Raw genomic sequence first — 26954 nt, forward strand, 5'->3', positions numbered from 1 at the left:
GCCTCAAAGAGCACTTTTGGGTTGTTACTGGAGGGTCAGGTTACCCTGACTTATTATGTTCTACTTCCCCGGAGACTCCCTCCAGCTTTTCAACACAATCTGTTTTGGAAAGCAAACGACACATTAAAAGTTGATTTCGACATTTTAATTTTGTGTGTGTCAAACTGAGTGAATGTTTTGAATCTGCTGAACCACTTGAATCGACTGTATTCACTCTACATTCCAAATTCCAGATAGATATCTAAAAAGTATTTAAAATAAGAAAAAATAATTTAAAGAAAAATTAATCACAGGGTTTTGTCCTTGGAGGGAATAAAAAGAAGATTCGGCATGTGAATGTTACAACTTGTTCAAATTGATTTTTGTATGGGTTTAAGGTTTCACCAAAGCTTCTAATCCTCAAAAGGGAAGATAAATCTAATCAGAATGTTGTTTTTTTTCAGAGGGGGATTAGTGACTGCAAGCCTCTCGTTTATTCATATTCCACATTTCTGCTATGTTGTGTCAGGTGTACTTCTTTTACTGCGCACTCCCTTATCTTGTATACCATTAACTGTATTTTACCTATTCTCAAAAATGTTCAGCATTTCATTAATTATTCATGCTTTCTTGCTTATCTTTCTGAAAGATGAGGAGCTTTTTCCATGTGAGCATCTTTCACAGGAAATCACATCGCCCTGCCCTTGTCCCCCGTTTCACCAAAATCATCTACTTTTCTGGCTCTGACTGAGAAGAAACCATCCATTAACCAAATCTGTATCCCTGTTTTGTCCATTATGCTACATCAGAGAACCTCAATAGATATTTATCATTTGCAGTATAATGTATTTCTAACAAGGCGGGAACATTTTAGGGTGATTCCATCAGCAGTATGACCACCAGGCTCAAGTAACAAAGAGTCGCTATAGTTATTACGTCCCCATTTTTAAAACTGATTACTGTCAAATTACAAATGAATATCAAATAATTATTTTGAATGTGTTTCATTTAGTGCAATTCAAGGTTGCCAAATGGTAAAACAAATCAAGCTAAATTCCTTAACATTAATATTTTACTTACAAAGCCTGGCACCTTCTTGCCATCCACACTTTTGGTTTGACAAAATCCAGGAAATATTTCACTAGATTGTGTAATCCAATCATTTATAATCTGATCTGGGAAATTCCATATTGTCTGACAATTTTGGGGTTCTAACAGAGAACATCCGAGTAAATATTTGCAGGTGTATGTTCTTTATCCACTGCAAAAAACTAAGATTACAATTCAATTGTTTTTAATTGTAATTAACTGTCATCACTACAAATTAGAGGAAACAATTCTTGCGAAAAGCTGAATCCCACCACACCAAATATTTAACAATTACAAAACCCGGCACCTTCTTGCCATCCAAACTTTTGTTTTTGCATAATCCAGGATATTATTTCGTTGGATTATTATGTAATCCAATCATGTATTACGAAGAGAAATTATTTTAATTGTAAAGTTTTGTTGCATATGCAGAAAAGCTCCATAAATTGAATTTATTTATTTATTTGCACACACACACCCTTCAACTCCACCCAAGCTAGGATAGGCTAGCAGTGAAAATATATATATGATGAGGGCCGCTAGAAAATGGACAGCGGGCTGCAAATAGCCCATATATATATATATATATATATATACACACACACATATAGTGCTTGACATGGGAGGCAGATGGTGGTAGGTTCAGCGCACCATTAGCACAAAAAAAAACCCTCTTTGATCATCAATTTTTCAAATTCAATTTCAAAATCAAAAAACATCCTCGCCTCGTCTTCAGAAGCCAAATTAAAGATCCCTCTCAAAAACAGATCAAAAAATGTGTGTGTGGATGTATATGATCATTTCTGTTTATTCATCTCAGCAGAAAAAAAAGCCCATCACTGTGCACTTTGGCTAATAGCATATTAATACTAAATGATGCCGTCGTTTTAACAGATGCAAAGCACTTTTGAGAAAACTTTGGAGGCTTCATCAGCCGAGTCTGATGTTTGAAAACGTTCATTTCTGATGTGCTGTCTAAGGGCTTAATTAGTCACAGAAATGTTGAAATATTGCAATGAAATACAACGCTAATGTTCGTTTTTAATTTCAATTCAGACTCTTTGAGATTAGCTTCCACTAACCTCTATTTGGTTTCCAGCAGTAATGTTTTCACTCAAATTTCATTTCCATTGTTTTTTCCCTAAGAAAAAAAAGACCGAATCACAAATAAAATGATTCTTCAGTGATTTCTCCTAGAGAGGTAAACAAAACATGTTTTTTACATGTCAAGATGAATACAAAAACAAACAAGAAGCACTACTGAGCGCGGGGTGGATCACATGAGCGAGTAAACCTCAGCTCCTACGCACTTGTAACATCCACAACTTCCAATTAAGTTGTTTTGAACTTCTCTGCTTTGTTTTTGTGTGTGCATTGTTTTATATCTATATATATATATATATATATATATATATATATGAATCCGCAATGCCGAACGTGGTATCATTAGCGGCACTTCTGCTACTGACTGTTCCTCTTTTTCACTTTGTCTGTCTCTGCCTTTTAAGCTCCCTATGCATCTTTTTTTTTTTTGCTCACATAGCTTTCATCTCAGATCAGAAAAACAAAGTCATATATTTAAACTCTTTTTATTTCGAAATAGCACATCAATAAGTACAGTGACAGTTGAACTGTTCCATGTGAGCTATGACTTCTTCATACGACTTTGTTCTAATTTCTATCTTCTGTTTTCCAGTTCTATTCTAGCTATTGCACAATACAGTGCCAGCCTTTATATAAAAATTGTGCTTTTTAAAAAAAGACAATAATGTTAAATTTTTCTACATTGTGGTTGGCAGCGGTTTTAAACTTTCCTGCATCATAATGAGGGTGCCAAATATTTTGGTTACATTTTACCATGTACAGTAGGGACAATATTAGTCATATGCGGGGGGGGACGTGATCGGTTAATATTAATTAATTAATTAATTAAACGATTAACACGCGGGGGCAACCGGCCCAAAAATGGACCATTCCAGAAACAATCCAGAAACTCCCAAAATGGCAGTAGTAGCATCTTGAGATATTGAGTGACCCAGCCCAAATTAGGGCCCATAAAGCAAGACCATTTTTTACTTTGACCTGCGAGCATTTTACGCTGGCACTGGCGCGTAAACTCAACTCTCTTCACGACAAGCAGCAGTTTGGCCTCAATCTGTTTCTCGCAACAACCATATCACTTATGCAAACATAATGCTAATGCTATTTGTTACCCTTTAACCCCGTATTCCACTGAGCGGTGAACATTTGTCATTACTGTATATATATATATATATTTTTTTTTTAATCAAGTAGCATATAGAGAGCTATTTTCAGGGATGTGATTTGACCAAAGTGAAATTATCTGAAAATTTAGCCGCGGGTCTGGGGGCCGCTGGCACCCAGCTAGGTCCAGGGTCCGTGTTTTTAAGTACTTTCAATGCACTCACATGACAAAGAAATAGACAAAACAACAGCATAAATTTTCAATGTATATTGAACTATCCCATATAAAATGGCAGTTTTAGTCAACTCAAAATCAGTCACATTCAAAAACATTGGACTGCCTTTGCTTTTAAAAACTATCACTGAGAATATCATCATATCTAACTAATGTGATTACTAAATTAACACATAAATAATGTTGAAGAGTTCAAATTTACAAATAATTGTATCATGACCAAATGAAAAGTAACTCATATTAGAGCATACCACAAATGTCTTTGTTATAGCAGAAGATGTTATCTGTCGGAGTCATGTGCATACACAATGAACTACTAAAAAAAAAAAAAATCAGATTTTTTTTTTTGGGGGGGAGATAAAAAAAAAAGCGGAATTCCGCGAATTAGCGGAAAAATCACATCCCTGTATTTTACTTTTGAAAAAAAAATATATATATTTTGTTTTTGTATTTGTGGGTAAGCAGGAACATCATTGCCATTCATTTCAACCCTGCATCATCTTTACCATCGAGATTATATTGTGATTCTCACCCCCATTACTAAAAGGAAACTGGAAGCGGCAAACAATTTGGAGTTTCTAGCCTACATGAATCAAAGCATAAGCTCAGCCCTGATTTTTTATCAGACATGAGTGTGTTGCGACACGCGTTAACGTGAACGAATAGGTTCACATTTTTCCTTGGGAAACACATACCTGCGCAGTCTGTGGTTCATCCTCATGTATATTTAATGGTGAACGGGATGGAGCTCTCCATTATTGATGGCCGACTGCTCGGCTGTCTGTCTACTGCTCTTGTCGCTCTTTTGAGGAGTCTAAGTTACGGGGAGTGACTCATAACGAAATCAGAGGGTGACCGCCGAACGCGGGAGGGGTATTTTCAAGGGAATCGGCCTCTTGGGGTCGACATAGGAGGAGGATGAATTCACTCAGTGAGGCAGGGACATGGATTTTGCACAATCGTTTTAATGGCTTCAATATATAATGCAAATGGGGATAATAAACACCCTATAAATAATATTTGCCTCTAGTATGCTGTTTTACGATGTGTGAATATGACATTCAAATTAATTCAAATATGTAAAAGCTCTGAGGTCAAACCGTTGTAAGTCACTGACCTCCCCAAATAAAAGATGATGCATGTTAGTGAATAAAGACTTTACAAATACTCTTTCGATGTGTGGCCTTGCCAATGTTTGAGTCTACAAGTTGGAACTTAAATGCACTAAAGCAGTGGTTCTTAACCTGGTTGGAGGTACGGAACCTCACCAGCTTCCAACACGCATTCACCGAACCCTTAAAGCAACACAATATTTATTAAAAACTAACAGGCTAGTCTGTCAAATGGTTAATTTCAGCACCTCCCGTAAAAATGTATGTTGAGTGATTATGATTTTATAGTACTTTTGCGTAAAGTACAGTATCGGCCATGTTTGGACAGTCACGTGATCATCGTGACGTATCGCGTGCTATAAACACGTAAAGGTGGGTAGAGTAGCCAAAATGTGTACTCAAGTACTTCCAAATAATATTACAAAAGTAAAAGTAAAAAGTACTCATAAAAATCACTCAAGTACAAGTAAAAAAGTATTCTCTTAAAAGAATACTCAAGTACTGAGTGACTGCTTGGACTTGAAGTCAGCCACTGGGAACTTGCCAAAGATATATAAGAAGGACGTATTCAGTCAGTCCGTAGCGAGCAGAAGTTAGGGGCCGTCTGCAAATTGTGTGTTACAGAGACTCAAATTAACGGTCAAGTCACCATTGACATTGGTCACTCTGGAAATGTAAGTTGAGGACGGTCCCTAAACTAGACGGCAAACATCTGGGTGACTTGTACTCTGCCAGGCCATGCTACATGTTGTGTGCTAAGCACGCTTTAGCCTACATTAGGAGAGGCCAGCCACCATTGCCCGCCCCCACACGGAGTGACATGAAACATGACGTGCTGAGGATTTTACTTTGATCAGAATTGTCACAGTATTTGGGATAGAAGACGGCATTTTTTCTTACCCATTACATCAGCAAACTCCCAAAGGTGGCTGTCGTTTATGCACTGGATACGTCATCACGATCACGTGACCAGGATAGTGGCTTTGCCCACAGTATGTTCTTATTTTGATACTTGATCGGTTAAAAAATACATTTGAAAAAAATCAAGGAATACTTTTATTCTTTATACACATTGCCTAATCGATTACTGGAAATTTTGTGTTGTGCGAACAAAATGAACAGGGAGAGTAGACTTTTCATTGAATCTGGCTCCCCACCTGGAATTCAGAAAGTGTTGGTATTCTTGCATTCCTCATCTCCCTGCAGCTTTTGCTTGATAGCTATAATAATTGTGCTGGACGAGAATTGCTCAGCTTGCCATGCAAATCACGCAGTCCCTCAATTCAACTCTATATTTATAGAACAATATCAAACAAACACCACTTTTTGAAGAATGAAAGCCAATACAATGCAATCAGCAGAGGCCCCAGAATTGTACCATGTGGAGCACCGTATGTTCAGTTATACACGTGATAGGCCAAACAATGTAGCTTGATCACCTGCAGATGATGATGGCTAAGAGGCGTGTCTGCACGAATCATATGAGTCGGGTGTGTGTGTCTTGATTGCCGCCAACACCCCTGCGACTGATTTACAGAACCTCCGATGCCAAAACCATGCCAAACAAATCATTGATTAAATTGAATAACCACAACCCATATTACCATGGAAAAGAATGAAAAGATTTGATCACTCCCACAGTGGCAAAGCCATCTGTCTCTCGGACCTGCCAGCCTGCACTCGTTTGCGAAATTACCAACATCAGGTCTAACCCGCCTCTGTGCAGAGATACGCCACTTTTCGTGCCAGATTAACGCTGATCACGGAACGTTTGAGGCCGGAATTGTAACAATCACAAACTGGATGTGATTTCTGAGTTACTTGACAAGACGCAAAACTCACACACAAACAAAATGGACCAGATTGAAAGCACCAACATGTTTTATCAGCCGAACGGCAGCACCTGTGCTCAGGAAATCCGTTATTTCCTGTAAAGTAGCACCCAATTTTCTGTGCATGTATTCGATTTACATATTGAAAGAGGTGTCTACAAGTAAATCATGTTGACTGTGCATCGGGGAAAAAAAAGTTTTTTAAAAAAGTGTGTGTTTGTGTGTGCAAGTATTTAGAGGGACAAATAACATGCAATGATAATTTATTTCTTCCTACAGTCATGTTAAAAAAGAAAGAAGGAACTTAACATGTAGCTGGAGATTAAATAATGAAATTGGAGCTTGAATAGATCTGCACGCTGTGATCCCGCATAACAACCTCCCAGTGGATCTTGTTGCATGCCATGTCACAAAAAGATTTTTGCGACATTCGGGCTTGTCCCATTCTTTTTTGGTGTAGTATGAAAGTAGTTAGCTTTATGTTTTACATTTAATATAAATGTTTTAAGGCTCTAAAAACCCTCACCACACAGTTTATACACTTTTCTCATCGAGGCATTTACATTTTCTGACATTTCTCTTGTTTAAACATTCTCAATGTTCAAACCTTCATACATTTTATAAAATAGGTACATTATTGTAAAAAAAAAAAAATAACGCAATTAAAATTGCACTAAAAAAAGTTATAGCAAAGGAAGACTGGACATCTTTTTAATTTTAACTTAATTTTCTGAATTATGATATTACTGTATCAATGACTAAAAAAATGCAGCCATATTTCTATTAATTGAAAAAAAAAATCCACTTCTATGTTAAGAATATGAAAATGTTATTTATTGTAATCACTCGATTAATTATGATTAAAAAATGTAAGCGCCTGATACCCTTAGTAAAACGTGAAGACAATTTGCAGGAAATTAATTCATAAATAATTTGTCTTTGCGGGCCTCGTAAGATGATGTTGCCGGCCGGATCTGGCCCCCAGGCCTTGAGTTTGACACCTGTCCTCTCATCCAACCAACCAAGATATTAGAACATGTCGCTAAGAAAACCATAAAAATAAAAAAAATCTCGTTCCAGTAAAAAAAGTTATAGCAAAGGAAGACTGGACATCTTTTTAATTTTAACTTAATTTTATGAATTATGATATTACTGTATCAATGACTAAAAAAATGCAGCCATATTTCTATTAATTGAAAAAAAAATTCCACTTCTATGTTAAGAATATGAAAATGTTATTTATTGTAATCACTCGATTAATTATGATTAAAAAATGTAAGCGCCTGATACCCTTAGTTAAACGTGAAGACAATTTGCAGGAAATTAATTCATAAATAATTTGTCTTTGCGGGCCTCGTAAGATGATGTTGCCGGCCGGATCTGGCCCCCAGGCCTTGAGTTTGACACCGGTCCTCTCATCCAACCAACCAAGATATTAGAACATGTCGCTAAGAAAACCATAAAAAAAATATATATATATCGTTCCAGTAAAAAAAGTTATAGCAAAGGAAGACTGGACATCTTTTTAATTTTAACTTAATTTTATGAATTATGATATTACTGTATCAATGACTAAAAAAATGCAGCCATATTTCTATTAATTGAAAAAAAAAATCCACTTCTATGTTAAGAATATGAAAATGTTATTTATTGTAATCACTCGATTAATTATGATAAAAAAAATGTAAGCGCCTGATACCCTTAGTAAAACGTGAAGACAATTTGCAGGAAATTAATTCATAAATAATTTGTCTTTGCGGGCCTCGTAAGATGATGTTGCCGGCCGGATCTGGCCCCCAGGCCTTGAGTTTGACACTTTGTCCTCTCATCCAACCAACCAAGATATTAGAACATGTCGCTAAGAAAACCATAAAAATAAAAAAAAATCTCGTTCCAGTACTAGAAGCCTGTATGTGCATGTATGCCCACACACCGCCTGCAAGCACACCTGTGGTCGCCAAGGAAACAAACATTCCCACCACCTCCTTATTTTTAAGAATCCGAGTGACTTCTCGCGCCGCTCTTTTTTTTCTTCCCACCTTCCCTTCTCAGCCGCTGACACAAATTCAGCCCTCCATCCTCCTGTCTCCCGGGGCTGATGGAACCTTTAACGCAGCTTTAATGAAATCTCGGGGATTGTCCCGAGGCTGTTTCGCTCGAACTCCCTTCACCGGGCGGGGGTGGTACCCCTGTTCCAGCTGCGCACCAGAGATGGAGCGCACTGGCTAATTGCGGGGGCCTCGGGACAAGTGAGGGGATGGAGAAGGGTGAGACAGGCGAATTAAATGATAGATGGGGAGCTAAACACAAAAAAGGATCCAGGCACATGTTTTTAAAGGCCACGTGTGAACGAGTTCAAATCCTTCTGCTTAGTTTTTTTTGTCTTGCTAACGTTTAAATTGTTCAAATACACATTTAATTAGTTGATTTTAAAATTGCACATTGTTGATACTTAAGGCTTGGTTAATTGGAATATACTAGAGCAGATAAAAATGCACGCAGTGTATTTACACACTACAAGTGTGTAGAGATCAACAGGCTGCCGATGTACCGCAGCAATAATTGTTGATCGCAACGCAAAAATAAATAGAGACACTAATGAACAGAGGAACAAAGTTGAACTTTTTTCATTTAAAACTCTGAAATAATATTATTCATGAAAAGATGCTATCACGGGGCATTTTAAATTGTGTCAAAGGTTACAATGCTCCAAATGCAAATAGCTTTCCCAAAGATCGTAAATCATTCATTTATCTCAATTATGAGATATTTAAGCCCCGCCCCAAAGTGAAAGTATGAAAACGAGCAACAATAGCTAGATTTCCTTCTAATCTCGCCAGTGATTGATAAACTAGTGTCAAGTTAGTCTCCTGCCAAGGTTATTTTAGTTAACGAAAACTAACAAAAAAAAAATTCCAAAAAAAATTTGTTCACTCCCACAATGGCGCAACAATTTTGTAAAAGGAATAAAATAACGAAAATGCTTTCTAAAAATGAAAACTGAAACTGCATTTTATGTTCACAAAACTAATTGTGAAAATGTCCTTCGTTTTAGTCTTTGGTAATTAATTTAATACATAAGCCTTTGGGGATGATTTTAAATGTCATTTATTTTTTCGGAATAAGGACGTTTGAAAGTATGTCACACAGAAGTGACGTAATCTAGCAGCAGCCAATAGAAAAGCACCTTCAGATAACGTCGCTCCTAAGCGACAAATTTGCCTGCTTGACTTTTGGCGTCAATGGCTGGCTCGGCTCGCCTGCTTTTTCATTTAACTCAGCCAAAATGCAACGCTAGGTAAGAACATTTTTCATTTTACCAAGGTGTTTATTAAATATTGCGCACAAGCAATACACATTAAAAAAAAGAGAGCGAATACTGAAACTAACTAAAACTAAACTAAAATTAGGCGTATTTTTAAATAACTAAAACTAAAAAAAAAACAACCACCCTGAAAACTAAAAAAAACTAAATTTAAAACACAGAACTCAAAATGAAATAAAAACTAACTAAAATGTAAATTCCAAAACTATAATAACCCAGTCTCTCCTGCTCCTTAATATGAACAGTCATAAAAGCAGGAGCGCTTTAACTGCCAACAAAATAAGTAAATATATTGTTATTATATTTTCATTCTTAGCGCCGTTGTGGGAGTGAACAAAGCAACCTTGTTCCCAGGTGGAATCCCTGCAGAAGATCGAAAGTATTTTCGTAACGTTAAATCAGCTCTGTTTGTTCAGTCTATATTTAAAAGTTTGCAACAACAACACAAAGTCTTGTCTTATTTTAGCCGATCCCGTTCTCCTGATGATAGTTGACAACATCTGATAGGCTCGCGCCTTGGTGCTCATCAAAGCGCAGCATCTGTTCACGCCCTCACTTTTATTAGCGTGCTTTCCCTCGCTGTGCCATTGGTGCCGACTTTAATTAGCGCAACCATGAGAAGATTAGGCACCTGCCAACCGCTACAAACATTATCATATGGAGCTTTACTATTTTATCCCCGATCAAACAACTTGACTTTTAATATGTGTCTTAGATCTTTGGGTTATAAATTGCCTGTGTTAGATTTTTCGTGACACGATAATGTACTACTCATGAAGTGGAAGGTTGGACACTGAACGCTAATCACAGTTTGAATTTTGGGCTTGTGGGTTTGCATGTGATCGCCATGATTTCAGAGGATAATTCAAACATATCACCTGTTTGTTTGTTTTTAACACTCCGTGGTGTCAGACACGAGGCCACTCTGCGAGAAAGACACCATCTGCTTATTTTCATGTGAATGGTGTCTTCAGAATTTATGTCCAATATGAATACAACACAGACACGCACATGCAATAGGATAATAAATCACTATTATAAAAATAGATTCATTCAGAGTTGCTTTGTGTAAATATATTAAAGTTTGGGGGGACTTTTAAGGACACGGACACACACACACACAAAAGAAGAGTTAAATTAATCTTGCAGCTTGTTCTCCACAAGGAATTGTACAGCAAAATAAATCATTCGTTTGTCTGCGACATCACAGACCGTCACAGACATCAAAAGTCTCGGGGTCTGAAATGTCTTTGCCCCGCCCCCCCTCCCCCATCCCCCTGAAAACAGACACGCACACAAGATGCAAGCACAAAACATACAAATCAGTGTGTCTGAGATCAGGCTGCTTCTCAAGGCTGAGTCATAGTTTAATGTCAGAGAGATCAGTTTGTGGTGAAAGATTTCATTAAGATAAAACTTCCTCAATGGTTGAAATGTATTCCGGGTGATTGAAATTTCTTTTTTTTGCAGAAGTTTCTCGCAACATCATTTAAATAAGAACTTGGGAGCATCCAACTACGCAGCGCATCGGTACCATTGTCTGTTTAGTGAAGAAATGATTTGCGTATGAAAAATCACCCGAGAATTCTATTTCAAACCTCATTATTAATTTGCAAATATCACACACAGGTGAGAAATAAGTGGGAAGTCCGGAGAGAGTTGATGAGCTGTAAGACACTTGGTTGAATGCAAATGAAAGTGAGGGATGACAAGGGAGCCATATTTAGGGAAATATAGATGGCCCTCGGGGACCGATTGCGCCCGTGTTCGGGGATCAAGGGCAGCTGTGCTCCGCACGCGGGGTATTGAAGCTGAACTAATGAGAATGTAATGGCCCTCTATCAAGCAGCTCACAAGAATGAGTAGGCGCCACATACACACTCGGCGCACATGATCAAAATTGTACAACATTTTGAATAAATATTCAGAACTACAGAGCTGCTCGATTATGATGAAAATATTAATCGCAGTTATTTTGGTAATAATTGAAATCATGATTAGGATGATCATTTTTTTTTTTATACAATAACCCGTTTTTCAGTAATCAACAATAGAAAATGGTTAGTTTCACCCAAATTGCTCCGTTTTGAAACAAAAAACGGAGAAATCAAGCTTTTTGTGAAACGATATTATTTCATGCACTCTAGTGAATTTGACGCTTTTTTTTTCCATGAATGATGCCACAAACACCTAAACAGTGCTTTACTTCTGTAAAACACTACCACCAACAATGAAAATGTGTTTTTTGATAGCAAAATACGTTTATTTACATTCAACAGTGTAACAATTTGACAAAACAATTTGGCAAACTATTTACAAATGTGTGCAACCGTGGTACTATTTACAATTGTGTGGATGTTTCAAATATAGTTTTTCTTTTTGTAACACTCCCCAGCGTGCAAGGGGACGGAGCAGGATTTGCACAACGGATTAGTTTCACTGCGATTGCAGACGCTACACTTTTTTGCTGGCTTTTTTTTTTTCCGGGGAATAGCAAGTGTATACTGCAGTGTGTGTTTGGCCATGTTGCTATCAAGTCTACTCTCAGGATCATGATACGGTGACGTTACGGTGGTGTTACGTCTGGCTTCCTCATGTCCTTCTGTTCCTATACCGGGTGGTTGATCCATCTTATCCGCTCCATTCATGGTGGCATCGTAGTCCATAACCAGTGTCTTCTCCGTGATCAGACTGTACCCACTCCTCCGATGAATATATATTGGACTCGGGGCACTCTTCGTCGTCCGATTGAACGTCCGCCTAAGCAGAAGTGCTCGGTTGTGCTCCGCGTTTTCCGGCGTTAGCATCGCTAGCCAGTGAGGCTTTATGACGTGATCATAGCCGCCGCGTCAAACTCTTCCAACTTCGGCATCAACCTTGGAGTCACCATCATCATCATCGTCGTCATCAATGTGCTCTTTAGCATTGGTCGATGCTTTTCGTCTTAAAAAAAAAATGCTCAAGCGTGAGCTGCTTGCAACCGGTCGCCATTATGGCTTCCTCAGCCATTGTCCCCTCAACACTCTAGCTCCGCCTCACGTCTTCTACTGACGCCTACCCAATCTTGTCCAAAGAGAGTCATCGCTGCCATCTCGGGGCCAAAAATAGGCATTATGCTAACTAGATCTGCTTGATACTTTCAGCACAGCTGGCCAAGGCTTTCCTCCACCCGTTTCCCCAAAAAAACTTGGTGAACGTCTTTTAACGTCTTCGGCGCTCCTCCGTAGGATTTTACTAAACGTTATTTAACGTTTTTGGCAGTCAAAGAGTTAATAATCTTTTTTTTCTTTTTTTTTTTACAATTATACCGACTTTGTAATTGTGGAGTGTAATAATTGAATTTGAATTTTGATTCATTGCACAGCCCTAGATTCCTATATTGATCCCTAAAAGGGCAAGTCACAACTCGTCAAAAGAAAACAATGACCAATACTTGACTCCTTTGCCACTCCGCAGATGGGTAAACTACTAGGATAGTAGCGATGTGGCACATCTTATGAACAGTGTGCTTGGTTTTTCATCTCAACAGTCCGGGGTTCAAATCTGGCTTTAAACATTCAACTCGATCGACCCAGCCTCGTACAGACTTGTTGGACAAATGGTGGCAGTTGAAAGCTCTTTGGGGCTGGTGACCCCCCTTTGTGATAACATCCAGATAAGCACAAAGACAGTTGACAGGGGGCAGATTTTTGTGACATCGCCAAATAGTCTGTAGCCGGACTTTCATTTATATAGCGCTTTTCCACCTTACTTACTTATTTCGACTACGTACTCATTCACCTACTGATGACGCAGCATCAGGAGCAACTGGGGGTTCAGTATCTTGCTCAAGGATACTTCGACGTGGTCACAATGGCATGGGATCGAACCCACAACCCCTGGGTGGGGAGACGACCACTCTACCATATTTAGAGAAAGATCCTTACGGCGACGTCTAATGAAACAGAGTAATTTTGTGATGACGTACATCTCTGTAAAATTCCGCAAATCCCCCCTTTGGTGAGAGTTTTCAGGAACCTTCGTTTTTAACGGAAAAAAAATGTCTGTGGGCGTGTGGATGAATAAGGCAAACGTCAGAAAAATATCTCCCGTTTGCAAAATACCCGGCCACGTGTAGACAAGGCCTTACATGACAATGAGGAAGTTCAAATCCCCAGAGGAATATGTCCATGAAAGCGTATAACCCTTATTGGGATTACAACGCGCAAGTAATTGTCATAAAAAAGGCCAACATACACTGTATCGTATATACGAGGCAAGCACTTTTTAAATAGTACACGCAACAGCTTCATTTGGTGACGCAAGATGAACTGCATCTTCTAAAGGAGATCTTGGCAGTACTGCAACGAAAACCTCACAGATGAATAGATAGACCTGCTAGTACCAAGACATGGAATTTATTACCTGTCCAGCTAATGAAATGGTTTAAGATGTATGGCGGCAGGAGGGTCAGAGGATGAATAGGAAAACACAAGCGAAACGGATGAGCGCAGATCTGATCAACGCCTCCTCTTCTTGCTTGCTTCCTTGCTCTTTTTTTTTTTTTTTTGTCTCTCTCTTACTTGTCTTTGCCACCCTCTTTATTATGAGCGTGATATGTAGCTAGCTGGTTACGTATTTGCACTTTTTCCAGCAATTTGCTACCGTACTGAACGGATGCATCCCGCTCACTTGTTCCAAAAATTCCTCAACAACATCTCGCAGGTTATGTCAGCCGGATTGTTTTCAAGGCTACCCCTCTCCTCATGAATCAATTTGTATTGGCTTCTTCTCCCCCCCCCCCTCCCTCACTGAGCCTCATTTTGCAGCGAGCACGGAGGAGTGCAGACATGTAAATTGTTAATTTGGTCCCAAAAAGGACGATGCAACGGGCCTCAGCTGGTGAAAAAAGCAATCCTCTTTCCATTAGGCTACTCCCCTCACTTCTGCAGTGAAGTGATTCCTATTAGAGTTCAATTTAGAAGACGGTATCACACACAACTGTTTACCAGCCTGTTTGAGACCAAATGACTTTGTCTTGCTCTAATTTCTCTCTCATGTCTCTTGCTTTTTCCTCAGTGGACTTAGCCTTTAAGACAACTTTTTTCCACCTCAATTGCCTGCACTTGACTTCGGCCAAGCGAAAGTCCCACACGCTCTCAGGTGTTTCCAGGGGGAGTCATATCTTGTGACAGGAAATGTGTGCAAACAGTTGCACGGGGGGCAGCAATGCCCAAATGATAACATTTGACGCTGATGCTGACAGATTCCACGAGCAAATGATATGGAGTGAGAAAAGGAAAACTATTAACTTACAGGCATCCAGCGCTGCCCCACATGACGCTCGCCCGCTGTGATGTGTGCCGTCAGAACTGCTCTGTCTGTCTTCCTCTTTCATGTGAGCAGACATCTCAGCTAGGGGTGGCGGGGGGGGAGGGGGGGGGGTTGCTGGGGAGAAACAAGAGATAGGAAACTCTTCAGATTAAATTATATTGACCTGGGAAAGGCCTTTTGGTTCTGTGAGGACATATAACATCACATGGAGACCTACATAAAACTTGTTTTCCAAATACGCTCAAAAATGGCTTCCAATTCCAACGTTTGAAATTGATTTCCAATAAAGCTGTCCCTGTCTTCTACATTTTGCAATAAATCAGGAAACTGCCAGCTCTAAACAGCAGGATACCTGTAATCACAATTCCAATAATGCATGCTTCCTCCACAGACAGAATTGACAGGCATAGCATCTTCCAGTTGTTCCACAAATCCAGAGGTAGAAAATCCAAGTCCAGAAAGTAAAAACCCCCCCTTCAGTTTGGCTTTAGCCCCTGGTGCTAGCTAGCGCCGTAGCAGGTAAACGAGCAGCATGGGAGCTAGCTAGCTAGCTAGCTCCGTAGCAGGTAAACGAGCACCATGGGAGCTAGCTAGCAAGTGGTCCAGAAAGTAAAAACCCTGCCACTGTTTGGCTTTAGCCCCCTAGCTAGCTAGCTAGCTAGCACAAGGGGCTAAACCATTATGGCAAAAGCTCTTGGAATTTACTCCAACATTTATCTTGAACACCAGAGTGCACGATCTCCACCGTATATGATTACAATCGAAATTTGCTCTGTATCTCAGCTGCTAACATTTCCCTACTATGTCTACCAGTGACATGGTCTGTTGCTGGTTCTGCATTACCTGAGAAATGTCAATGTATGGGCTGAAAATAACCTTTCAATTAAGTGTTAATCTCAAGGTGTTGGCACACATTCAGTCTGAGAGGTAAAGTGGGGAGATTGGTATCCGCGAGGGTCAATGTGTCCATCTGTAAGGAATTCATTTGTTGATGGGATCTAAAGAGCAACCTAAAAGAGAGCGATATGGACTGAATGCCCATGAGGGATTAGATTAATCAGCAAGGCAGAAGCGGAATTAATCTCAATCTTGCCTTTCTGCAATTTCATTTCATCCTGAAACCTTGGCTTTCTTTTTTGAGGCTTTCTTTTTCGAGGCTTTCTTCAATTGCATTCTTAGGCAATTTTTTTTTTTATTTGTGTTTGAATAGAGATTGAAGCATAATGCGCCCTTCGTAACACATTCATTTTTTGTGGGATGCATTTTTTACCGCTCAAGTTTAAGTACTGCATATTTGCACAGATATTTGTGGTTGACTGTAGATCAGCTTGAAATAATATGCAACAAAGATTCTCAAAAACAATGGGAGATACTGACTAGCAATCACTTGTTCATCTAACTAAACCAGAGGTGTCCCTCCTCCAACACATCTGTATCAAATGATCATATCATCAGCAAGCTCTCCAGAAGCCTGATAACGATCCTGATCGAGGACATCATTTCACCCCTGATCTAAACAGATGTAAACAGACATATTTAATAAATGTTTTAGTCATTATACTTCGAGACTAAAGGAAAGTCGCAACACGTGCTTCTGTCAAGCTAAGGCTGGTTTGGTGACTTGATCTACCACAAGTCAACAGCAGCAGGAAGCAGACTGGCATCTTTTGAACTAGTTTTTTGTCTGCAGTGGGAATTGCACCATGACCCTCCACGACCAAATCCATACAGAGGAACTACTGCCTTGCTGCCAAGTCTTTAGCGGTCAAGTGGTAGCAATGTTCAATCACTTCCGAAGGTAGAATTTGACTGAATAAAACACAGGTTTGCACTAAATGTACCTTTAATAACTCTCAAGTCTTGCTTGAGCCTTCTGTGATTATTCTTCTTGTTAAAATCAAGAGCATTTTTTTTTCTTTCTTTTTTTCTTTTTTTTCCCAGGAGAGCTCAGTATTGTTCATTCGATTTGACATCATCATTGCTCTCCTTTTTTTAAAAAAACAAATATATTAAAAAAATTTAATAAATGTTTTTTTTTTTAAATATATATACATATATATATACACATATACACACATATATATATATATTTTTTTTTTGTATGTGGGTGAGTCTGTGTATGTGCGTGTGTGTGTGCGTGCGAGCGTGTGTGTATTCATCAGTTCACCTAAAGCCCATTAAAAAAAATCCCATACTAATAATATAATATAATAATAAATTGCCAAATGCAGAAACATCAATGTAAGTTATCACGATGTAGTGGCTCTCGCTAACAGACAGAATTAAGTAACCAGAATGAGGTTTAAAAATTCTATATACATAGACCATGTTTCTATAAATTTTGATATTTGGTTTTTATTTGAGGCAGATATTTTTTCCATTAAAATGTGATTTATGAGGAGGTTAGACCATTGGTCGAGCATTTTTAAGGATATCTAGGCCAAGCCAAGTTACTTGAAGTAACTGATGTGGTTTGTTAAGTTCAATGTTTCAAATCTTGTATTTTTGAAATTGATTTTCTTCTTAACATACCATGAATAAATGTGGAGTGCACTCAGCAGCTACAATAATCAGAAAACTAACTGTGGCATCATTTCAAATGTCCTGCAGCCAAAGACTACGCGAGTGCCTCTTGTTAGGGCCGCAGTGGATGTATAGTCCTGGAAGCGAGCATCATTACCTCCCATCGTCATAGCCTTACAAACCAACAGCTACGATGACAAGTAGTCCAAGAGTGGCTGTGCTTGTCATGAATGCCGCAAGAGGGATACAGTTAATGGCTAAAAGTGAGAACAGTCGACTGGAGTGTTTTGACCGCATTAAAGGAAAACCTCAACATTCTGACCCTTTCCTTTCAAAGGAGAGTCTCAGTTCATGAGATAATATTCCTTTGATTTGGCATTCCTTATTTACGCTTCACCTTTTGTCAGCTTTCAATGACTTGTGCTCCTCACTCACCTTAGACTGACGACTCCACTAACATGCTTGTTAAGGGCAGCAATTACCTGCAGTGGGTTAAAGAGACCAAAGGTGGTATTTCACTGAGCGGTGATTGTTTGCAAAGGTAGCAAACGTTTTAGCAACATTCACACAAATGTTTGGGAACATGTTACGAAAGCCGTATCCCATTGAGGGGGTGAATGTTTATGAGTCTTCGCAAAGGTAGCTAATGTGCGCTCCGTCAGTTTGTTCAAGTTTCGCAAACACTCTCTAAATATTCTCTTAACAGTTTTCATGGCTCTCAAACTGTTTTAATGGTTTTTTTTCTTGTCAAAATGTTCAAAATTGCCTTATGACAAGAAACCCATTACAACTGTTTCTAGAATATTTAGAGAACATTTAGAAAACGTTGTGACCTTGAGTGAACCTGGACGCGAAATTAGCATTCGCTAGCATCGCTACTGTTCATAAGAGCTTGCCAGCATAGGTGCTGTCACTTAGCAATGAGATGACAAACATGCGTCAACAGCAGTGCATTTTTGTCTTATTTGTTTTTGTAAACTCTATATTCCACTATTTGTTACAGCCAAACCCAGAGAGTTAAGTATAGCTCACAGATCGGAAAGAAGGACACTAACCTGTTTTGTCAGATTGAAAGCCATCATTTACTCTGATGACAATAACACACTGTGTGTACAAAACATAGATTTAAATCTCATTTAGGAACAATGTGAGTGCACAAAAACAGAAAATGAGGCTCAGATAAAATCACCCTATTCTCCAAATGCTTGGATTGGGATATGAAACCAAGTGTTTGAGCAGACTGTTAAAATCTGAATTCATGTCAAAGGTACGTTGAAACGGTGAGGACGAGCAACTTTGTGTAGCACACCACCTGACCTCCCCTGCCAACTCAAGTGGTTTCAAGTGGCACATAGTAAGAGAGACACACACTAAGACTAACATTAAAATGGAGGCGTACAAATGAAAGTAATAAAGAGAACATTTTGGCCCTCAAACAGCTTTTAGGGTGAACAAGACTGATGAAGAGAACCCAAATTGCAGGTCAAAGCCTTAATGAGCATTTAATCTGGGACAAAGGTAGCAGAGTGGCCAGCATGAAAAGTGGGCTTAAAACCCTTGACATTCTTTAACCTCTTGTTCAGAAACCTAAGCATTAAAATAAATAACTGATTAAAAAAGGGAGATTTTGCTGTCCAATTCTTTCCTTTTACGGCCTCTAATTTCAGGGCCAAGTCTTGACTCCACTTCACACGGAACTCTTTATAGACACTTTGTACGCTTTCAGTGTCAGTTCTTACTGAAGAATGAAGTAATTCTGAACTTTGCCTCAGAGGGCTGAGTTTACTGCTGTTTTAATCAACGACTCACATTTTGACACACATTCCACCAAAGTCTGTAGGTCACGTAATACTTTACCCGCTTTCAACAAGTCAACACACTGAAAGGTTTGACCATCTGTGACCATACAGAGATGAGCCGAACTGCACGGCTTAACAGGATTTACACGTTCAGGAGCAAGACCATAACACGCTAATTGCTCTCGGTTAGCATGGCAACATCCGTCATCAGAGTGTGAATTGGTGTTGAGGCAACATTGCAGTCTTGCTTCCATTCGGCTCGTTAGTGGTTCTGCACTTTGATATAAACACAGCTTCAAAAACAAGGTAATTGGTCCTATTTGAGTAATGAACTAATTTTAAATATTGTAACGACAAACAATGGTGATATAATAGATGAAAAAGCAGCTTACCACAGACTTCCAAACACCATCTCACATCTCACGCAAAAAGTTTCATCTTTAAAGTCATCAAAGAAAAATAATTTAAAACATCTTTTCTCTTGTCATTGCCGCAGTATTCTGAGTATGTATACAGTGGCTCACATAAAATCAGGGGTCTTTAGTTCTCACTGTAACCGTGTTCTTGGAATTTATTTCGCCACATGAGACTTCCGCAAGAGACGACTTATTCCTGGCTTAAATGATTTTCAAATAGCTGGCAGATGGATGCCATGTATGAATTAACAATGCCATTCTATGACACAATAGGGAGAACGGTCTTAAAATCTGATCATTAAAATTAAAAGTCTAATTATAAGTACGTCTTGGTTTGTTTTTTATGCTACATACAGTGAAGATGAGGTCTGAGCTTCACTATGTGGGTCTACAATTACCAGCATATTGTGTAATTATTTGAGTGACCCTGAGTACTTGACCAAAAAAAGTCAACAAAGTGTTATAGGCAAAAGATCAACGTGAAACTTTATAAACAGAGAAGTTGCTCAATTAAATCCCTTGTGACCAATGAACCCTTTGTTTAATGGAGGACGTGGTGATTCCCACCCAGACACTGCAGGTCACTTGCACGCAGTCGTTCCCACACACTTTTACAAAACGTAATTGCTCCCTATAGAGAGCGCATGTAAAACACACAACAGTTATATGCCGGGCTCTGTCTTTGAACTTCTGGACATTTAAGTTTTAAAGCCATGCAAAGGTGCAAAGGGGTGCCTTCCTTGATAAATCCCTTCATCGGAATCAATCATCGGTGACCTTTTACTGCCACTGTGGATGGAACGTGCGAAGCCTTGATTAGGAGCACAAGTGCTTGTTAGTCACAATGTCCGTCTGCTATTTTTCATCCCACACCTTCTAATCAGACCCAAACACTCAAACATCTGCAACTTTCTTTGGCTGATAATTAAAATGCTTGAAATAAACTATATATTTTTGTATATATATATATATATATATATATATATATATATATACGTATATATATATACACACATACACGTATATACATACATATGTATATACGTACATACACATATATACATACATATACAAAAAATTATAGTTTATTTCAAGCATTTCAATTATCAGCCAAAGAAAGTTGCAGATGTTTATATATATGTATATATATATACACACATACACGTATATACATACATATGTACTTATACATGCATATGTATACGTACATACACATATATACATACATATGTACATACATATGTACATACATATATATATGTACATACATATGTACATATATATATATATATACATATATATATATATATATACATATATATATATATGTACATATATATACACATATGTACATATATGTACATATATATACACATATGTACATATATATACATATATATATATACATATATATACACATATGTACATATATATACATATATATATATATATATATATATATATACATATATATATATATATGTACATATATATATACATATGTACATATATATATATATATATGTACATATATATATACATATGTACATATATATATATATATATATATATATATATATATATATGTACATATATATATACATATGTACATATATATATATATGTACATATATATATATACATATATATACGTATATATATATACACACATACACGTATATACATACATATGTACTTATACATACATATGTATACGTACATATACATATGTACATACATATGTACAATATGTATATATATATATATATATATATATATATATACATATGTACATATATATATATATATATATATATATATATATATATATATATACATATGTACATATATATATATATATATATATATATATACATATGTACATATATATATATATATATATATATATATATATATATATGTACATATATATATATATACATATGTACATATATATATATATATACATATGTACATATATGTACATATATATATATACATATGTACATATATGTACATATATATATATATACATATGTACATATATGTACATATATATATATACATATGTACATATATATATATATATATATATACATATATACACATATATATATATATATATATATATATATATATATATACATATGGCAGGCACATATAACACACGACTACACAAACAATAATAGTAAATCAACAGCTGTGGCTATAAAATATGGCCTAAATAGAGTACATTAGAGGTGCTGAAACCATGAATTAAGCAAGACTACCGCAGACAGCGGGCAGTGGAGTCCCGCCAAGGTTTACCTGCATAGAAACTAATCAGAATCAGAATTGGACACTTCCACTGTAAATCCTGCCTTTGACATTTCCCACACAGCAAATGCTTTATGCAATTCGTCATTACCACCTCTGCCTTCGCCCATCAACAGCCAAAATCTATATATCTTCTTCACCTCATACCACATTTTATTTGTAGGTTATAATTGCCTGGGGATGAGAGGGAGTGAGCTATTACACTTACTGCATTAATATACATCCAAGGCTGCCTTTGAATGTTATTCGCTATGCCATATAATCAGCAATTGTAGTGGGATGACATCCCCCGAGGTCTAGACACAGGTAGTGGTGGGAGGTGAGCAAGTAGATGGAGATAGAACTTCTCCGGTGAGTCACTAGGAATGTCTGGAAGGAGACTATTTGCACAGTTACTGTATGTATATATGCACTGTATGTATGCATGTACTGTATGTATGTATGTAGTGTATATATACTGTATGTGCCGTACTGTATGTTTTGCATGTAGTGTATACTGTACGTACGTATTGTACGGTACTGTACGTACTGTATGTATGTATCGTACTTGCGTATGTACGCAAATAAATGGTTTAGTTTGTATATAAGCACCAGCATCTAAATCTAACACAACAAAGGGATTCAGTGTTGACTTAAGTAAAAAAAATAAAATATATATATATATATATATATATATATATATATATATTAGTTGACTGACCACAAGTAGCTACTGTATGTTTGTCACCATTTGCCCATATGTAAATGATGCCTGTCTCATAATTTAGTATGCATTACTGCTTTTGATTTGAGTTAGGAAGACTGGAATCCTATCTTCATTCATCAACCATTAACATTTTCGAGAGAGCAGGGAGAGACACTGTGAATGTCCCCATTTGTCTTCTTCGTGTCCTCCTATTTCTGCTCACATACAACAAATTGTTTTGAAGGAAGAAAATGATTTATTGGATTTAATATGGAGCTCACAAATCATCCATCGATTTTCTATACCGTGCATCCCTATTAGGGTCGCAAATATGCTGGAACTTATCCCAACCAACTTCTGGGCATCCTGGACAAATTGCAAGTCAATCACAAGGGGACACATTGACAACCATTTTGAATCAGAATCGTCTTTATTGGCCAAGTATGTAAAACACATGGAATTTGTCTTTACAGACACAACATGCCCAAGAAATATAAAAATAACAATGACTAACAAGAGGGAGACAGGATGGGAAGCCTGGCGGATCTCGATAAGCGCCCCCAGTTTCTTAGATGAGAAAAGAAAACAAAAACTACTGTTATGCCGACCTAAACACATTTGTCACAGAAGAATCCACTCTTAGCTTACCTAGAAGTGCAACACATTACTATAGACTGATGAAGGTGAGAGTTGATGGATTTTCTTTTATTGACAATTTGGAATAGCTTAAGTAGTAAGAAACTCCTTTATTTCTCTACATACTGTAACATTGCCGCACAAGTCAATGCTTGAAGACAGTAGACGTTCTATGCTGGCTACATAAACTACCAACAAATTAAACCTTTGTCGTCTGGAAACGTCTAAAGTCAAACATTTCCTAATTATCTTTTGGCTATGTGCTAATAAATTAATCAAGTCTAAAATTGTTCTTTAAATACTGTTTGTGGATACAGAGCGCAAAGAATAGATTGCAATCATTCAAACTAAGCAGCTGTGCAACTCAATGCTAGGAAGCAATAAAAACTACTTTGGTGAGAGATGAAAAAAGGTTAAGTGGCAGTGAATAGCATCCCGATGCCCTGCTTATTGTTGGTACCCCACACCTTGGCTTCAGGGCAAAAATACATTTGGATTTAGAACCTGTGTTGTCTGCAGCTCTCTAAAAAAGACAAAGCAAGGGGCAGGTTGATGTATGAGCCAGAGGATGATGTGTAAGAGATTGCCCAGGGTCCTCCTATCAAGTCTAAAAATCATATAAACACTATGGCAGTGGCAGGCAAGGGAAGAGTGGGAAAGAGAAAAATAGCTGCAATGCAGAAGAGGGGGGACAGTTGCAGCTGGCTAGCTGCAGTTCTAGAACAACAACTGTGGTTCTGAAACAAAAGAAAATGATTCAAAAGGCTGAAGTGGAGCAAAGTTCAAGTTAAAGTCTAGGGTTGAAATGGATGGAAAATGTAGAAAATGGCGGCTTTTGAGAGACTGCCAGCCGTTATTTAGATGCTGAGCTTCAATGGTAGAACAGTATAATTGCGAGGATGGGTACAAGCCGATCATTAGATCTAAAAACACTTTGCGGCACCTATAGAAGAAAGCTTAAAATTGGAGACATTTAAGAAAGAAAGTGCTAACTTCAAAACAAGTTCTAACTTTACATTTAAATAGCAGCTTGTCCACTAGCTTGTAATTCCGAAAGCAGTTAATCCCTGTTATTGCCACAGCATCCTTGGATCACCTCTTTTAGTGGTCTACAATATTGGTGGACAAGTCAAGAAAGCGCTCGTATTTTTAGAACGAGAGTCAGGGCTGATGTTACTATTTAGAGTTGGGTGCAATGGTTGTACACTTTATAGCAAGTTGTTTTAGTCTTTAAACGATGCTGTTTATTGCCTTGACTTGGATATGAGCACATCACCACGTTATTTACGTTTTACTTGTCTCTAGTATCTAATTTCAGGTATCATTCAGATAGACGTGAGGGCATCAGCATTTGATATTTTTGGCTTTGTAGTTTTTGTAAGCATGGCCCAAGGTGTTGTATATTTCCGGCTATTTACCACAAATGATTAAAAAAACATTGAACTCTTAGAGCACTGAAAGATATTATAACATTTTTAATACTTCATTTTGTTTTATTTACCATTATTAACATTCCAATTCTTTATATTAACCTTGTCGAAATATTTTATGTCCTGTGCAGAGCAGATGGTGTTGATTTCGGTATAATCTGACCTTAAACTGGGTCATACTATTTAGTCTAAAAAAGTTCCTTCTAAGCGCTTTGTGCGAAAACACATTTCGGTCTTGAAAACAAAATTTGCTTTAAAATAACACACACACACACACTCTTTACTTTCTTCATCAGTCACGGCCACCGTAAATTTGGTTCAACTTGTTTGTGAGATTTTGTTATGGGGAAAAATAGAACCTTCAACTATATAACATATTCAGTCCCGAACACACACCCAAATCTGACCTTGTTTACGCCACTGCTCACGGAAAAGTACCAGAGAGTATGTTTAGTCTTTAAATGAAAAGGAGGAGGTCTTTTTAACTATAAGAAGCTATTGTACACGTAGAAGAGTACATTTGACGCTCTGAAATCCCACGTTTTTAAGTGATGTAATCGGAAGCTGTTATCTGTCCAGAGATCTCTTAAAGATTAAAAATCATTTTTGCAAAAGGTGTATTTTTCTTACATTAAATCTATCTTCATTTTTGGAACAGGCAAAGAGGACAAAATTCATTATTCCTCTTCAGCACGCGTTTGCGCAAAGCCAGGGAATCAGGGATCAACAACTTTGGAGATTCATAAAGCTTTGTGTCGACCAACTTCAGGTCGGTGCGCTTCTCAATCTTCCGTTTGAAGCCTTTGAACAACCTGAAAACCTGAGGTGCGCGAACGCCTGCTCCAGAAGTTCAGTGTTTTCATCAGAGGTGGTAGTAGCAGGACTTCCGCTGAGCAGCGTGATGAGCATAAAGCATCTCAAACTGCTGTCAGGGATAGAAAACCTTGATTTTTACAACAGTGATCAACTGGATATCGGCAAAACATGTGCAAGGAAACGATAAAATTACAAAAACAGCAAATGATATTTGAAATGAACATTTTCTTCGACATTTCTGAGAGAATCTGAATTTGTCACTGTCTACATAGAAAAACTAAATAATGTGTTTCTTCGTCGGCCATACCAGAGCAAAATACCAATTAAGTTATTTTTAACTAAATAAAATGAGCATTTTCGTCTCGCAATGCTCCAGATTTTGTTTTTACCCATTGGGTTTGCGTGTTCATAGTGTGAGTGACAGACAGGCAGCCTCTGCCTGTGAGACCCAAAAAGCCCCAGCGACTGTGTCGGATGCTTCACTGATCCGGGGCGAGGCTTTTATTTCTGCATCCTCCGAACGGACAGCTGCTCTGTCAGGTCAGTCGAAGCCATGGTGACCTGACATGGCATCCCAACCTGAACAAAAAGCTGCTCTACTGTAACCGAACTACAGATAGAAGAAGAACGTGGAAGTACAGTGAGTTTCCAGCAATACCTTGACTTGAATGCAAATGTGTGATTTCCTATGATGCATGAATCACAAGCTGCTGCAATTTGAGCGACCTCGCCGAGGATGCAGCCAGCCATAGTTAGTTCCGGCTCTGAGCAAGGCCTGAGGCTCACTTCTGAGTTGAGAGGGAAAATTCCCTGAACAAGAATTCCCAGAACAGCACCTGTTTTTAAGGAGTTGACATCTCCTTCACTGGTATGTTGCACACAGTTGTCTTAGGAAACCGAGTTAGATCATAATACTGTTTTAATTCCATTGCACCACCTTGATTTATATCCACTTTATTGCTCTCTGCAGCTATTTGCATTAACTATCTTGAATGACAAATTAGTTTTAGTCAAACCGTTATTTGCAGAGATGGGCATTCCATCAGTAATGACAGAATGCCCGTTTTATTGACGAATGACGAGAAAATTAAAAGAAGGACAAACTAAGTAAGCACTGACGGAAGTTGGTTTTCGTCCGTCAGTGTAATCGTTTCTAACCATCTTGTTTTTAAAGGTTTTATTGTCTATCTAGAAATGTTTTAATTTGATGTGACCCTTTGAGTGTGGAGTGGAATCTTGTACA

At 37.8% G+C, this 26954-nt stretch overlaps 1 long non-coding RNA gene across 1 annotated transcript in view; it reads right to left on the reverse strand.

The window, feature by feature from the left end:
• The window catches only part of LOC144037536 (uncharacterized), a 110503-nt gene extending 95306 nt beyond the window's left edge, over positions 1-15197 (reverse strand). The window contains exon 1 of the long non-coding RNA XR_013288961.1: positions 15073-15197. This is a non-coding gene — a long non-coding RNA (uncharacterized LOC144037536). The remainder of the gene's footprint in view (positions 1-15072) is intronic.
• Positions 15198-26954: the final 11757 nt, after the last annotated feature.

This window comes from Vanacampus margaritifer, chromosome 17, assembly GCF_051991255.1.
Source record: "Vanacampus margaritifer isolate UIUO_Vmar chromosome 17, RoL_Vmar_1.0, whole genome shotgun sequence".
In the NCBI taxonomy this organism is placed as follows: Eukaryota; Metazoa; Chordata; class Actinopteri; order Syngnathiformes; family Syngnathidae; genus Vanacampus; species Vanacampus margaritifer.